The sequence below is a fragment of the Aegilops tauschii genome, chromosome 3 (assembly GCF_002575655.3).
Source record: "Aegilops tauschii subsp. strangulata cultivar AL8/78 chromosome 3, Aet v6.0, whole genome shotgun sequence".
In the NCBI taxonomy this organism is placed as follows: Eukaryota; Viridiplantae; Streptophyta; class Magnoliopsida; order Poales; family Poaceae; genus Aegilops; species Aegilops tauschii.
This window is the reverse complement of record NC_053037.3, coordinates 388,720,169-388,731,503: the sequence shown is the minus strand read 5'-3', so window position 1 is coordinate 388,731,503 and position 11,335 is coordinate 388,720,169.

The window sequence follows — 11,335 nt, the reverse complement described above, 5'->3', positions numbered from 1 at the left end:
GACTCACTTGATTTTGAATCACTTGAGACATGCAAATCATGCCACATGGGCAAGATGACTGAAAGGCCTCGTTTTCAGTAAGATGGAACAAGAGAGCAACTTGTTGGAAGTAATACATTTTGATGTGTGCAGTCCAATGAGTGCTGAGGCATGCAGTGGATATCGTTATGTTCTTACTTCACAGATGATTTGAGTAGATGCTGAGTGTATTTAGTTGATGAAACACAAGTCTGAATTATTGAAAGGTTCAAGTAATTTCAGAGTGAAGTTGAAGATCGTCGTGACAAGAGGATAAAATGTCTGTGATATGATCATAGAGATGAGTATCTGAGTTACGAGTTTGGCACACAATTAAGACATTGTGGAAAGTATTTCACAATTAATACCGCCTGGAACACCATAGTGTGATGGTGTGTCCGAACATCATAACTGCACCCTATTGGATATGGTGCATACCATGATGTCTCTTATCGAATTACCACTATCGTTTATGGGTTAGGCATTAGAGATAACCGCATTCACTTTAAAAGGGGCACCACGCAATTCCGTTGAGACGACACCGTTTAGAGAAACCTAAGTTGTCGTTTCTTAAAAGTTTGGGGCTGCGAAGCTTATGTGAAAAAGTTTCAGGCTGATAAGCTCGAACCCAAAGCGGATAAATACATCTTCATAAGAATACCCAAAACAGTTGGGTATACCTCCTATTTCAGATCTGGAAGCAAAAGTAATTGCTTCTAGAAACGAGTCCTTTCTCGAGGAAAAGTTTCTCTCGAAAGAATTGAGTGGGAGGATGGTGGAGACTTGATAAGGTTATTGAACCATCACTTCAACTAGTGTGTAGCAGGGCACAGGAAGTTGTTCCTGTGGCACCTACACCAATTGAAGTGGAAGCTTATGATAGTGATCATGAAACTTCGGATCAAGTCACTACCAAACCTCGTAGGACGACGAGGATGCGTGCTACTTCAGAGTGGTACGTGATCCTGTCTTGAAAGTCACGTTGTTAGACAACAATGAACCTACGAGCTATGGAGAAGCGATGGTGGGCCCATATTCCGACAAATGGTTAGAAGCCATGAAATCCGAGATAGGATCCATGTATCAGAACAAAGCATGGACTTTGGTGAACTTGCCCGATGATCGGCAAGCCATTGAGATAAATGGATCTTTAAGAAGAAGACGGACATGGACGGTAATGTTACCGTCTATGAAGCTCGACTTGTGGCAAAGAGTATTTCCACAAGTTCAAGGAGTTGACTACGATGAGATTTTCTCATCCGTAGCGATGCTTAAGTCCGTCGGAATCATGTTAGCATTAGCTGCATTTATGAAATCTGGCAGATGGATGTCAAAACAAGTTTCCTTACCAGTTTTCGTAAGGAAAGGTTGTATGTGATACAATCAGAAAGGTTTTGTCGATCCTAAGGATGCTAAAAGGTATGCTAGCTCCAGCAATCCTTCCATGGACTAGAGCAAGCATCTCGGAGTCAGAATATACGCTTTGATGGAGTGATCAAAGTTTTTGGGTTTATACAAAGTTTGTTAGAAACTTGTATTTACAATAAAGTGAGTGGGAGCGCTACAACATTTCTGATAAGTATATGTGAATGACATATTGTTGATCCGAAATGATGTAAATTTTTTGGAAAGCATAAAGGGTTGTTTGAAAGGAGTTTTTCAAAGGAAGACCTGGATAAAGCTGCTTACATATTGGGCATCAAGATCTATAGAGATAGATCAAGACGCCTGATGATACTTTCAAAGAACGCACACCTTGACATGATTTTGAAAGAGTTCAAAATAGATCAGCAAAGAAGGAGTTCTTGGCTGTGTTACAAGGTGTGAGTATTGAGTAAGACTCAAGACATGACCACAGCAGAAGAGAGAGAAAGGACGAAAGTCGTCCCCTATGCTTCAGACGTAGGCTCTACAGTATGCTATGCTGTGTACCGCACATGAAGTGTGCCTTGCCATGAGTTGGTCAAGGGGTACAATAGTGATCCGGGAAAGAATCACATGACAGCGGTCGAACTTATCCTTAGTACCTAGTGGACTAAGGAATTTTCTCGATTATGGAGGTGAAAGGGAGTTCGTCATAAAGGGTTACGTCGATGCGAACTTTGACACTAATCCGGATGACTCTGAGTAGTAAACCGGATTCGTATAGTAGAGCAGTTATTTGAAATGGCTCCAAGTAGCGCGTGGTAGCATCCACAAGATGACATAGATATTCGTAAAGCACACACGGATCTGAAAGGTTCAGACCCGTTGACTAATAACCTCTCTCACAAGCATAACATGGTCAAACCAGGACTCATTGAGTGTTAATCACATAGTGATGTGAACTAGATTGTTGACTCTAGTAAACTCTTTGGATGTTGGTCACATGGTGATGTGACCGGTGAGTGTTAATCACATGGTGATGTGGACTAGATTATTGACTCTAGTGCAAGTGGGAGACTGTTGGAAATATGCCCTAGAGGCAATAATAAATTGGTTATTATTATATTTCCTTGTTCATGATAATCGTTTATTATCCATGCTAGAATTGTATTGATAGGAAACTCAGATACATGTGTGGATACATAGACAACACCATGTCCCTAGTAAGCCTCTAGTTGACTAGCTCATTGATCAATAGATGGTTACGGTTTCCTGACCATGGACATTGGATGTCGTTGATAACGGGATCACATCATTAGGAGAATGATGTGATGGACAAGACCCAATCCTAAGCCTAGCACAAGATCGTGTAGTTCGCTTGCTCAGAGCTTTTCTAATGTCAAGTATTATTTCCTTAGACCATGAGATTGTGCAACTCCCGGATACCGTAGGAATGCTTTGGGTGTACCAAACGTCACAACGTAACTGGGTGGCTATAAAGGTGCACTACAGGTATCTCCGAAAGTGTCTGTTGGGTTGGCACGAATCGAGACTGGGATTTGTCACTCCGTGTAAACGGAGAGGTATCTCTCGGCCACTCGGTAGGACATCATCATAATGTGCACAATGTGACCAAGGAGTTGATCACGGGATGATGTGTTACGGAACGAGTAAAGAGACTTGCCGGTAACGAGATTGAACAAGGTATCGGGATACCGACGATCGAATCTCGGGCAAGTAACATACCGATAGACAAAGGGAATTGTATACGGGATTGATTGAATCCTCGACATCGTGGTTCATCCGATGAGATCATCGTGGAACATGTGGGAGCCAACATGGGTATCCAGATCCCACTGTTGGTTATTGGCCGGAGAACGTCTCGGTCATGTCTGCATGGTTCCCGAACCCGTAGGGTCTACACACTTAAGGTTCGGTGACGCTAGGGTTATAGAGATATTAGTATGCGGTAACCCGAAAGTTGTTCGGAGTCCCGGATGAGATCCCGGACGTCACAAGGAGTTCCGGAATGGTCCGGAGGTAAAGATTTATATATGGGAAGTCTTATTTTGGTCGCCGGAAAAGTTTCGCGCATTATCGGTATTGTACCGGGAGTGCCGAAAGGGGTCCGGGGGTCCACCAGCCCCGGGGGGCCACATGGGCTGTAGGGGGTGCGCCTTGGCCTATATGGGCCAAGGGCACCAGCCCCAAGAGGCCCATGCGCCAAGAGATAAGATAAAGGAGAGTCCTAAAGGGGGAAGGCACCTCCGAGGTGCCTTGGGGAGGAAGGACTCCTCCCTGGCCGCACCCTTCCTTGGAGGAAGGGCCAAGGCTGCGCCCCCCCCCCTCCCTTGGCCCTATATATAGTGGGGGGAGGGAGGGCAGCAGCAATCCAAGCCCTGGCGCCTCCCTCTCCCTCCCGTGACACCTCTTCATCCCCGCTTGCGCTTGGCGAAGCCCTGCCGGGATCCCGCTACTTCCACCACCACGCCGTCGTGCTGCTAGATCTCCATCAACCTCTCCTCCCTCCTTGCTGGATCAAGAAGGAGGAGACATCGCTGCTCCGTACGTGTGTTGAACGCGGAGGTGCCGTCCGTTCGGCGCTAGGATCATCGGTGATTTGGATCACGACGAGTACGACTCCATCAACCCCGTTCTCTTGAACGCTTCCGCTCGCGATCTACAAGGGTATGTAGATGCACTCCTCTCTCTCGTTGCTAGTTGACTCCATAGATTGATCTTGGTGATGCGTAGAAAATTTTGAATTTCTGCTACGTTCCCCAACACGAATAACATGGTCCAATATATCAATCTTTATGTCTCGACCTTTTCGTGACTCCTCGTCATGTCTGCGATCTCATCCGGGACTCTGAACAAACTTCGGTACATCAAATCACATAACTCATAATACAATCGTCATCGAACATTAAGTGTGCGGACCCTACGGGTTCGAGAACTATGTAGACATGACCGAGACACATCTCCGGTCAATAACCAATAGCAGAACCTGGATGTTCATATTGGCTCCTACATATTCTACGAAGATCTTTATCGGTCAAACCGCATAACAACATACGTTGTTCCCTTTGTCATCGGTACATTACTTGCCCGAGATTCGATCGTCGGTATCACCATACCTAGTTCAATCTCGTTACCGGCAAGTCTCTTTACTCGTTCCGTAATGCATCATCCCGCAACTAACTCATTAGTCACATTGCTTGCAAGGCTTATAGTGATGTACATTACCGAGAGGGCCCACAGATACCTCTCCGTCAATCGGAGTGACAAATCCTAATCTCGATCTATGCCAACTCAACAAAAACCATCGGAGACACCTGTAGAGAATCTTTATAATCACCCAGTTACGTTGTGACGTTTGATAGCACACTAAGTGTTCCTCCGGTATTCGGGAGTTGCATAATCTCATAGTCATAGGAACATGCATAAGTCATGAAGAAAGCAATAGCAATAAACTAAACGATCATAGTGCTAAGCTAACGGATGGGTCTTGTCCATCACATCATTCTCTAATGATGTGATCCCGTTCATCAAATGACAACACATGTCTATGGCTAGGAAACTTAACCATCTTTGATTAACGAGCTAGTCTAGTAGAGGCATACTAGGGACACTCTGTTTGTCTATGTATTCACACATGTACTATGTTTCCGGTTAATACAATTCTAGCATGAATAATAAACATTTATCATGATATAAGGAAATATAAATAACAACTTTATTATTGCCTCTAGGGCATATTTCCTTCAGTCTCCCACTAGAGTCAATAATCTAGATTACATAGTAATGATTCTAACACCCATGGAGTCTTGGTGCTAATCATGTTTTGCTCGTGAGAGAGGCTTATTCAACGGGTCTGCAACATTCAGATCCGTATGTATTTTGCAAAATTCTATGTCACCCTCCTTGACTAGATTGCGGATGGAATTGAAGCGTCTCTTGATGTGCTTGGTTCTCTTGTGAAATCTGGATTCCTTCGCCAAGGCAATTGCTCCAGTATTGTCACAAAAGATTTTCATTGGACCCGATGCACTAGGTATGACACCTAGATCGGATATGAACTCCTTCATCCAGACTCCTTCATTTGCTGCTTCCGAAGTAGCTATGTATTCCGCTTCACACGTAGATCCCGCTACGACGCTCTGTTTGGAACTGCACCAACTGACAGCTCCACCATTCCATATAAATACATATCCGGTTTGTGACTTAGAGTCATCTGGATCAGTGTCAAAGCTTGCATCGACGTAACCATTTACGACGAGCTCTTTGTCACCTCCATAAACGAGAAACATATCCTTAGTCCTTTTCAGGTATTTTAGGATGTTCTTGACCGCTGTCCAGTGATCCACTCCTGGATTACTTTGGTACCTCCCTACTATACTTATAGCAAGGCACACATCAGGTCTGGTACACAGCATTGCATACATGATAGAACCTATGGCGGCATAGGGAATGACTTTCATTTTCTCTCTATCTTCTGCAGTGGTCGGGCATTGAGTCTCACTCAACTTCACACCTTGTAACACAGGCAAGAACCCTTTCTTTGACTGATCCATTTTGAACTTCTTCAAAATCTTATCAAGGTATGTGCTTTGTGAAAGTCCAATTAAGTGTCTTGATCTATATCTATAGATCTTGATGCCCAATATGTAAGCAGCTTCACCGAGGTCTTTCATAGAAAAACTCTTATTCAAGTATCATTTTATGCTATCCAGAAATTCTATATCATTTCCAATCAACAATATGTCATCCGCATATAATATTAGAAATGCTACAGAGCTCCCACTCACTTTCTTGTAAATATAGGCTTCTCCAAAAGTCTGTATAAAACCATATGCTTTGATCACACTATCAAAAAGTTTATTCCAACTCCGAGAGGCTTGCACCAGTCTGTAAATGGATCGCTGGAGCTTGCACACTTTGTTAGCACCCTTTGGATCGACAAAACCTTCTGGTTGCATCATATACAACTCTTCTTCTAGAAATCCATTCAGGAATGCAGTTTTGACGTCCATTTGCCAAATTTCATAATCATAAGATGCGGCAATTGCTAACATGATTCGGACAGACTTAAGCATCGCTACGGGTGAGAAAGTCTCATCGTAGTCAACTCCTTGAACTTGTCGAAAACCTTTTGCAACAAGTCGAGCTTTGTAGACAGTAACATTACCGTCAGCGTCGGTCTTCTTCTTGAAGATCCATTTATTTTCTATGGCTTGCCGATCAGTCAACCAAAGTCCACACTTTGTTCTCATACATGGATCCCATCTCAGATTTCATGGCCTCAAGCCATTTCGCGGAATCTGGGCTCATCATCGCTTCCTCATAGTTCATAGGTTCGTCATGGTCAAGTAACATGACGTCCAGAACCGGATTATCGTACCACTTTGGTACGGATCTTACTCTGGTTGACCTACGAGGTTCAGTAGTTACTTGATCAGAAGCTTCATGATCATCATCATTAGCTTCCTCACTAATTGGTGTAGGAATCACTTGACCTGATTTCTGTGATGAACTACTTTCCAATAAGGGAGCAGGTACAATTACCTCATCAAGTTCTACTTTCCTCCCACTCACTTCTTTCGAGAGAAACTCCTTCTCTAGAAAGGATCCATTCTTAGCAACGAATATTTTGCCTTCGGATCTGTGATAGAAGGTGTACCCAACGGTCTCCTTTGGGTATCCTATGAAGACACATTTCTCCGATTTGGGTTCGAGCTTATCAGGTTGAAGCTTTTTCACATAAGCATCACAACCCCAAACTTTAAGAAACGACAACTTGGGTTTCTTGCCAAACCACAGTTCATATGGTGTTGTCTCAACGGATTTAGATGGTGCCCTATTTAACGTGAATGCAGCTGTCTCTAAAGCATAACCCCAAAACGATAGCGGTAAATCAGTAAGAGACATCATAGATCGCACCATATCTAATAAAGTGCGGTTACGATGTTCGGACACACCATTACGCTATGGTGTTCCGGGTGGCGTGAGTTGCTAAACTATTCCGCATTGTTTCAAATGAAGACCAAACTCGTAACTCAAATATTCACCTCCACGATCAGATTGTAGAAACTTTATTTTCTTGTTACAATGATTTTCCACTTCACTCTGAAATTCTTTGAACTTTTCAAATGTTTCAGACTTATGTGTCATCAAGTAGATATACCCACATCTGCTCAAATCATCTGTGAAGGTCAGAAAGTAACAATACCCGCTGCGAGCCTCAACACTCATCGGACCGCATACATCAGTATGTATTATTTCCAACAAGTCTGTTGCTCGCTCCATTGTTCCGGAGAACAGAGTCTTAGTCATCTTGCCCATGAGGCATGGTTCGCAAGCATCAAGTGATTCATAATCAAGTGATTCCAAAAGCCCATCAGCATGGAGTTTCTTCATGCGTTTTACACCAATATGACCTAAACGGCAGTGCCACAAATAAGTCGCACTATCATTATTAAACTTATATCTTTTGGCTTCAGTACTATGAATATGTGTATCACTACTATCGAGATTTAGTAAAAATAGACCACTCGTCAAGGATGCATGACCATAAAAGATATTACTCATATAAATAGAACAACCATTATTCTCTGATTTAAATGAATAACCGTCTCGCATCAAACAAGATCCAGATATAATGTTCATGCTTAACACTGGCACCAAATAACAATTATTCAGGTCTAAAACTAATCCCGAAGGTAGATGTAGAGGTAGCGTGCCGACGGCGATCACATCGACTTTGGAACCATTTCCCACGCGCATCGTCACCTCGTCCTTAGCCAATCTTCGCTTAATCCGTAGCCCCTGTTTCGAGTTGCAAATATGAGCAACAGAACCAGTATCAAATACCCAGGCGCTACTACGAGCATTAGTAAGGTACAGATCAATAACATATATATCAAATATACCTTTCACTTCGCCATCCTTCTTATCCGCCAAATACTTGGGGCAGTTCCGCTTCCAATGACCAGTCCATTTGCAGTAGAAGCACTCAGTCTCAGGCTTAGGTCCAGACTTGGGCTTCTTCACTTGAGCAGCAACTTGCTTGCCGTTCTTCTTGAAGTTCCCCTTCTTCCCTTTGCCCTTTTTCTTGAAACTAGTGGTCTTGTTAACCATCAACACTTGATGCTCCTTCTTGATTTCTACCTCCGCAGCCTTTAGCATTGCGAAGAGCTCGGGAATTGTCTTATCCATCCCTTGCATATTATAGTACATCATGAAGCTTTTATAGTTTGGTGGCAGTGATTGAAGAACTCTGTCAATGACACTATCAACCGGAAGATTAACTCCCAGTTGAGTCAAGTGATTGTGGTACCCATACATTTTGAGTATATGTTCACTGGCAGAACTATTCTCCTCCATTTTGTAGCTGTAGAACTTATTGGAGACTTCATATCTCTCAATCCGGGCATTTGCTTGAAATATTAACTTCAACTCCTGGAACATCTCATATTCTTCATGAAATTCAAAACGTCGTTGAAGTCCCGGTTCTAAGCCGTAAAGCATGGCACACTGGACTATCGAGTAGTCATCAGCTTTGCTCTGCCAGGCGTTCATAACATCCGGCGTTGCTCCTGCAGCGGGTCTTGCACCTAGCGGTGCTTCCAGGACGTAATTATTCTGTGCAGGAATGAGGATAATCCTCAAGTTATGGATGTCGGTGTCAAAACTGACAGATCTCGGGTAGGGGGTCCCGAACTGTGCGTCTTAGGATCAAAGGTAACAGGAGACATGGACACGATGTTTACCCAGGTTCGGGCCCACTTAATGGAGGTAAAACCCTACTTCCTGCTTGATTGACTTTGATGAGTATAGGGGTTACAAGAGTTGATCTACCTCGAGATCGTAATGGCTAAACCCTAGATGTCCAACCTGTATGATTATGATTGCCTCTACGGACTAAACCCTCCGGTTTATATAGACACCGGAGGGACCTAGGGTTGTACAGAATCGGTTTACAGGGAAAGGAATCTTCATATCTGAACGCCAAGCTTGCCATCCACGCAAAGGATAGTCCCATCCGGACACGGGGGAAAGCCTTCCGTCTTGTATCTTCACGGCCCATCAGTCCAGCCCACGTCACATAGCCCGGATGCTCGAGGACCCCCTAATCCAGGACTCCCTCAGTAGCCCCTGAACCAGGCTTCGATGACGATATGTCCGGTGCGCAGATTGTCTTCGGCATTGCAAGGCAGGTTCCTCCTCCGAACACTTCAAAGTAGTTGATCAATCAAGAACTATATCCGGATCTGCTTAACAGTTACAAACCACCATCACAAGGGCATAATACTTAATCAAAAAACATGATATGTCTTTACCTGACAGTTTTGCTGGCGAGACGTCACATCTGGCCTCTTTCATTATTTCGAATCATTTTTCAATTTCCCGTTTCGTGTTCCGAGATGCAGCCTCCGATGACACGTCTTGTCAAAGCAGAGATCGTGTCCCCTTATTACGGGATTCTCATCAATACGGGCTTGGGAAATCCAACCGTGTCGTTCGCATGACCCCTTGGGAATAGGCGAGCTTTAAGGCTTGTGGGGGACGCTTGACATTCACTGCCTTTATAAGGAGAAAAGGATCCCCCTTTTTACCCCACGCCCTCTTCTTCCTCAGCCCATCCGCCCTCGAGCTCCAGCGCCCAAGCTTCAATCCTTTCCGTCCCCTACAAACATTCCAGCCATGTCCGGATCTGGAGCGCAGGGCAAGTGGATGGCCTCCTCCGTCACGGCGGGGAACATCAAGGAGCTCCGGGAAGCGGGGTATTTAGCCAAGGAAATCACCCACCGGCTTCCGACCAAAAAGCAGATCATCCCTACTCTGGAGCCCAATGAGAGGGTAGTATTCATCCCCCATTTCCTTCGCAGATTAGGGTTTCCCCTCCATCCTTTCGTCCGCGGCCTTATGTTTTACTAAGGGCTAGATTTCCATGATCTAGCCCCGAATTCCTTCCTCAACATTTCGGCGTTCATCGTCGTGTGTGAGGCATTCCTCCGCATCCCTCCCCACTTCAGCCTATGGCTCAAGGTCTTCAATGTGAAGCCGAAAGTAGTGGATGGTCAACACGCGGAGTGTGGCGGCGCCATGGTGAGCAAGCTCCCCAACATCACTTGGCCCAAAGGCACCTTCGTGGAGACCGTGAAGGGATGGCAGCAGGAGAACCCCGTGACTCCACATGGGCCGCTCCTTCCGAGTTCAAGTCCGGGCCTCCAATGCGGCTGACATCCTGGCTCAACAAGGGCCTGGACTAGGCGTCGTCTGACGAGGTGATGACGCTGCAAAAGCGCGTCAAGAGTATGGTAGACAAGAATACCAGTCTTGCCAGCGTGATCCAGGTAATGCTCTTTCGCCGGATTCTCCCCTGCCAACGCCGGACTCAGTATATGTGGGAGTTTGACCTGGCCAGTCCCCGGACCCTGCAGCGGTTCTTCGGCACGAAGCATAAAGGCGTGTGGAAGTTGCTTTTGAAGATCCAAAAGACGTGGCCAAAAACGACCGAAGACCTCGGCCTCGACTGCACTCACGCAGCGGCCCCCGCAAGTTTTCTGATAACCTTATTTTGTAAACCCAAGGAGTTTACTAGGCTTTCCATTCTTCCCACAGGGCTAGACGAAGAAGGCGGATCGGATTCACTGTCCGGCTCCGCTACTCGAAGACCCAGCTATTCCTCTGTTGACGAGGATGCTAGTCCCGGCGCCATATCAGGCGCCGGAAAAGAAGGCCAAGAAGAAGAGCAAGGAGGCCAAGGGTGTCCTCCGCCATAAAGGCGCCTCGGACGTAATGTCCGAAGACACCAAAACTCTCTCCTCTCATGACGAAGATGAAGAGGAGGAGGAAGAGAGCGATTCCCCCCTTAAGGGGGGAAAGAAGAAGAGGGCGGCTTCCGTGGATCTAGATACGAAGGCGTCCAAGAAAGGGAGAATCTCCCTTA